Source organism: Eurosta solidaginis, chromosome 1 (assembly GCF_040869045.1).
Source record: "Eurosta solidaginis isolate ZX-2024a chromosome 1, ASM4086904v1, whole genome shotgun sequence".
Taxonomy (NCBI): domain Eukaryota; kingdom Metazoa; phylum Arthropoda; class Insecta; order Diptera; family Tephritidae; genus Eurosta; species Eurosta solidaginis.
The window spans coordinates 39,955,822-39,960,948 of NC_090319.1; the positions used below are offsets into that span (position 1 = coordinate 39,955,822).

General features: G+C 41.3%; 1 protein-coding gene across 14 annotated transcripts in view; it reads right to left on the bottom strand.

Annotated features, from left to right (window-relative positions):
* plh (pasang lhamu) overlaps positions 1-5,127 on the bottom strand; it is a 180,785-nt gene that overhangs the window by 100,098 nt on the left and 75,560 nt on the right. The window lies entirely within an intron of this gene.

Consider the following 5,127-nt stretch of genomic DNA (forward strand, 5'->3'; position numbering starts at 1 on the left):
CGTACGATGTAAAGCTATATTTATCCATTCCTGAGGTGAACTGAGGGAATATGGACACTGAACCATTCTAGTTTATTCCGCACGGATGCGTTTGGAGCACAACCGGGGTTGTTAGAAACGAAGGAGCTTCTACTAAGCGACTGGTCAAGTAGCATTCGACAGTAAAATAATGAAGTTGCTTTGCAAATATTTTTTTGAAAGCCTTCCGGAGCTCAAGGATGTTAGACCTGGGAAGCTTCTCAAAGAAATGGATAACGTAGGGTGAATTCTCACCCAAAATAGTATTCATTAAAGTTGGCCTATCTACGTTGATAGCCAGTCAAATTTTTTTGCCTTTCCATTTAGGATAGAGACGGCAAAACATACTTTTAAGATCAATAACACCAATATTATCTCACGTTTGGGAGTACGTATATATGTAGTGTATAGACTTGAGTCGCGTGTTCAAAGAGCGCGATAGAGCTTTTCAACGCAACAAACATCTAGTTTTAAGCCTTCAGTACGAGACCTTGAAGAGAGATGTTTCTATTTCTACGAATTTTGGCATTATCATTGATCAAATATGCGGCAATTCTATCCACGTCGTGAAAGGAGTAGATGGCACAACTACGGCAATGGCCCACCGACTATCAGAAACACAATTATATTACGAGTGACGTTCAAAATTATCTCTTCATCATCTTAAGTATGGGAATATACTGATTTTAAGAACTTTAAGCGTTCTATATGAAGAAGCGCGAGGCGACCCTCAGTCTTAGCAACTAGAGGTTTACGCCCATCACTTTATCGGCGGCGGCGGCGTAGGCTCTATTATATACCGTCGGCGGCGGCGTGGGCGTCGTGGGGGGCGCGCCGGCGTACGCCGGTATCCTTACTTTAAAAAGCTTGATTTTTCTATTTAAAAAAATAGTATTTAGGAAAGGTTTTGTTTGTATGTATTTAATGAAATCAACGTGTTGGCAATTTCGGAAAGATCCGGGGTTTTTGCCTCAAGATCTCGCAGACCTTTCAAAATTTTTCAGGAGTAACTCCTTGCGGAGGGATTGCCCCTCCTTCACTTACTCCAGAGAGGCTTCGAGCCTAACCCAAGTCTTTCGAATTGGTAGTGCTGCGTCTGCTGAAAAGAAATAGAGATACATAAAATAGCCACACTTTTGTTTGCATATCTCGTGCAAAGCGTAGTTTCGCCTAGGGTTAACTCCTAATAATCGTCGCGAACACAATTTCTTAAAATCATTTGTGGCTCCTTTGCGGTCACGCACAAAGGCGACTTACGGTTGCTATTAAGGGTCTATTAATACTCATGACTCCCGTGGCACAGGGCGCCTCCAGTTTTTCGGCTGTTTTTAAAAGCTACAATTCCCGATGTGCGAACAATAGCAATCCCGACCACCAGTCACTACCACGCCTCCTGACCTTCACATCATATGCCAGCTATAGGACTGCGACTTCGAACTCATACCTTCGTCGACGTCACTTTCCTAGAAGCTCTAGGTGTAGCTCCGAAGACTTTCCAACGGATGCTTTTGTCGCGCTATGCTGCCGAGCTACACCAGAGAAACGCCTTGAAATGTTAGGGAGTGTATATTCGGCCAAGGATGCCGCCTTCGAAATCATAAGCAGTCTAAGTGGATGTCATTGCGTAATGGGTGAAAATCGTATAATCTTCGGCGCATCTACATAATTAAAATTTTACAAGGACCTTGGATACAATTTTTAAAATGCAGACGAAAGTTTGCAGACGTTTGTGTTCACATCATTTATTTCAATAGTCTTCGTTAAATCAATAATATTTTAGAATGAAAGTCGACCGATTTTAAGGTGAAAGATGTTTACTGCTCTTTTCCGGCCTTATGATATAAGAGCTCATTATGGATGACCGCGTAGCTTCAGTTTTCCGACTAGTTCGACTGTCCACTACGTTAGGGTAATAGCAAACACAGTCATTAGTTCGACTGTCTTGGGAAAGCTTTTGCTTCACCACTATGAGTGTTCTTGCGAAGGACAAAGCCTGACCTGGTAAATATATGTGCTTACGTATTCACATTTGTAAAAGGAACCGTAACGTGTAGGTGATATTTAAACTTGGTTGATAAGCTATAATCAATGTGATTCACTCCAAGGAACTAGTTTTGGATAGGGCCGCCAACTTAATAAATGTTAAACCGGGAGACTTTGGTGTTGAAGGATGAAGTGTGAAAACCAAAATTAACATTTCAGGCGCTATTTTATAGTTTCGCAAATAAACGATAGATTTTTGAATGTAAGCCCAAATGATTTTTCAAAACCTTCTCATTCGTACATATATCCTCAACTTAAGTATGAGGTAAGAATCAGTTCAAAGCTGTGTTTATCCCCCTAGAACCTACTAAAGGATTTTGCATCACTGATTTGGCTTATTCTTTCATCCAATCGCAATATACAATTTTTTTAAAAAATCGGCACCTTTTTTGCTTTTTTAACAACTTGAGGGCAATTTGAAAACAATTTGAAACGCCTTGGGTCATTTTATTTGAATTCTTTGTTCATTATTAATTTTTTGAAAAAAATATGCAAAGTGAGCATATAAATCTCTACTATATATTTGTGAAAGTATGTCTGTATGTATGTTTGGACTTGCAGCCTAAACCGCAGAATGGAATCGAACGAAATTTTGCCATGACATACCCTGAGTGCGTCAATCTATGGCAGGCTATACAAAAAAGTTTTCGACAAGGGGGCGTCGCAACTCCAATACAACTGGAATTTTTCGTAGTCAATATATCTGAAAGTATTAAGGCAAGACGACTGAAATTAGGTGAGTGGTTATATGGGACCAATCCATACCCCCTCCAGAAAAACTGGGTATAACGAAAAAGGGGCGTGGCACCTCCCATACAACTGGAATTTTTCGTTGTCAATATATCTGAAAGTATTACAGCCAGACGACTGAAATTAGGGGAGGAGGTATATAAGACTAATCCCTACCCCCTCGGGAAAAATTGGGGATAGCGAAAAAGGGGCGTGGCATCTCCCATACAAATGGGGGTTGGAATTAGTCTAATATATTAGTCTATATAGTACTGCTTTTATTTATCCCCGAACGACGTCGGGTACTCTGCTAGTTTATTATATAACTTTTCTTTTAGTGTTTTGGTTTAATAACTTGGTGAAATGGGTGATGCAAAGTCCGTGTTAAGCTGACATCGAAAACGCTTGTTTTTTAAATAACTTTTGAACAGTCAGAAAGAGTTATATTTCGAAATTAGTTTCTTATAACTGATAGTGATGCGCATCTGTTGATACCACTTTCGACCATATCCGAAATGAACAATAAATGGCCTAAACAGTCTTAAGCGAGTAGAAAATATAGTAACGCGCCGGACGCCGCCGCCGCGCCGATATTTTTGACATTCGGCGGCGGCGTGCGAAAAACGACCCTAATCGGCGGCGGCGGCGGCGTTTATCGGCGGCGTATATCTCTATTAGCAACAGTCTCGTCCGATGAATTCCGCTATCTGAGATGAATACCCGCTGATGCCCTGTGCCTTATCCATATATATTAGGAAACTCTTTGTCGACGATCCATGTTATCTGAGACAAATACCCGAGGAAGCCCTCCTTATCCAAACATAGCCGAAAAATTCCTTTGCTAAGTCATACCTGTTGAAGTTCACTATCTGAGTCAAATATCGAGACATTCAAGAGGTTGTGCGGCGTACTACAATGATAGTATGTGAAAGGTCGGACCCAACCACAACATTAAGCAGATGTACTGATTCAGCAAAAACATTAATTTCTATGCCATTTGCAGCATAAAAAATAAAATAACTCAGTATCATATATCAATTTGTCGATCCTAAAGAGTCATAGGTAGGCATTTGGTATGAGGACTTAGATCATTGCAAAATTTGACTGATTTGATTCGCACTGCTTGGCAGGCACATAGGAAAACGATAAACAATTCGACATTGAAAATTTGCTGTGAGTAGCTTTCGATACTGCAACAGGTAGAACCCTCAAGTGGGGGAAAGAAGCAACGGTAGGCGGAGAACTTCAAGATTCGGAAAGATGATGGAAGAAGGCCCAATTCATAAGTATTGAATAGGGAAAGTCATAAGAATAGCGATGACTACAGCACGTCGAGAACTGCGAGGCAGAGTGAGAGGAGAATAGGGACAGCACAGCATTTCCACACATAGAAATGAGCATTGTGGAAGTAATTGAGAAGCCAGTGGGAGATAACTGCTTTACGTGGACTCGAAACTGCATTAGGAATAGACCAAAGGCTAGGAAGAGCCATTTCCGGAGGGCCACATGAAGCGAAGAGGCAATGGAAGAAAACCCAATTCAGAAGTCGAATCGAGAGCTGCAATTAGAGAGTGACAGCACATTATTTTCGCTTATAGAAAAAAGAGATGAGGAAGTCATTGAGAAGCCAGTGAAAGATAATCGCTTTACGTGGTCCCAGTAGGCTTCGAGCCTCGATACTAAGTCAAGCAATCTATCCACAATAAAATAAAATAAAAAAATAAATAAATGTAAGGCGCGATAACCTCCGAAGAGATCTAAGGCCGAGCTTCTCTTCCAATTTGCGTCGTGCTCCTATTGATTTTTCCTACAAATCGGCCGGACGGGACCTACATGTTTTATGCCGACTCCGAACGGCATCTGCAAGGCAGATGAGTTTTCACTGAGAGCTTTTCATGGCAGAAATACACCCGGAGCGCTTGCCAAACACTGGCGAGGGGCGACACCGCTTAGAAAAATTTTCTTCTAATTGAAAAACCTTATTTCTAAAATTTTGATGTTGCTTTGCCCGGGGTGTGAACCCAGGGCATACGGTGTGGTAGGCGGAGCACGCTACCATCACACCATGGTGGCCGCCATGGCATCCATTAATTCATCATCATTAAATAGATATATCGAATTATCTAACCGTGGCCGAGACACATATGAATGTCGGAACCATTTTTGGTACCCACATTAGTTCGATGCAATCGAATTAGATTTTGTGAGTCTGAAAAAAAAAAATAATTACTAAAATACACATGTGTGCCGTGCCACTTGCAAACATTGAGACCAATAAAATATTCAATGGGCAGACGTTTACTAGAGACTACGGGAAAGGGTAGGAGGGCAACTGCT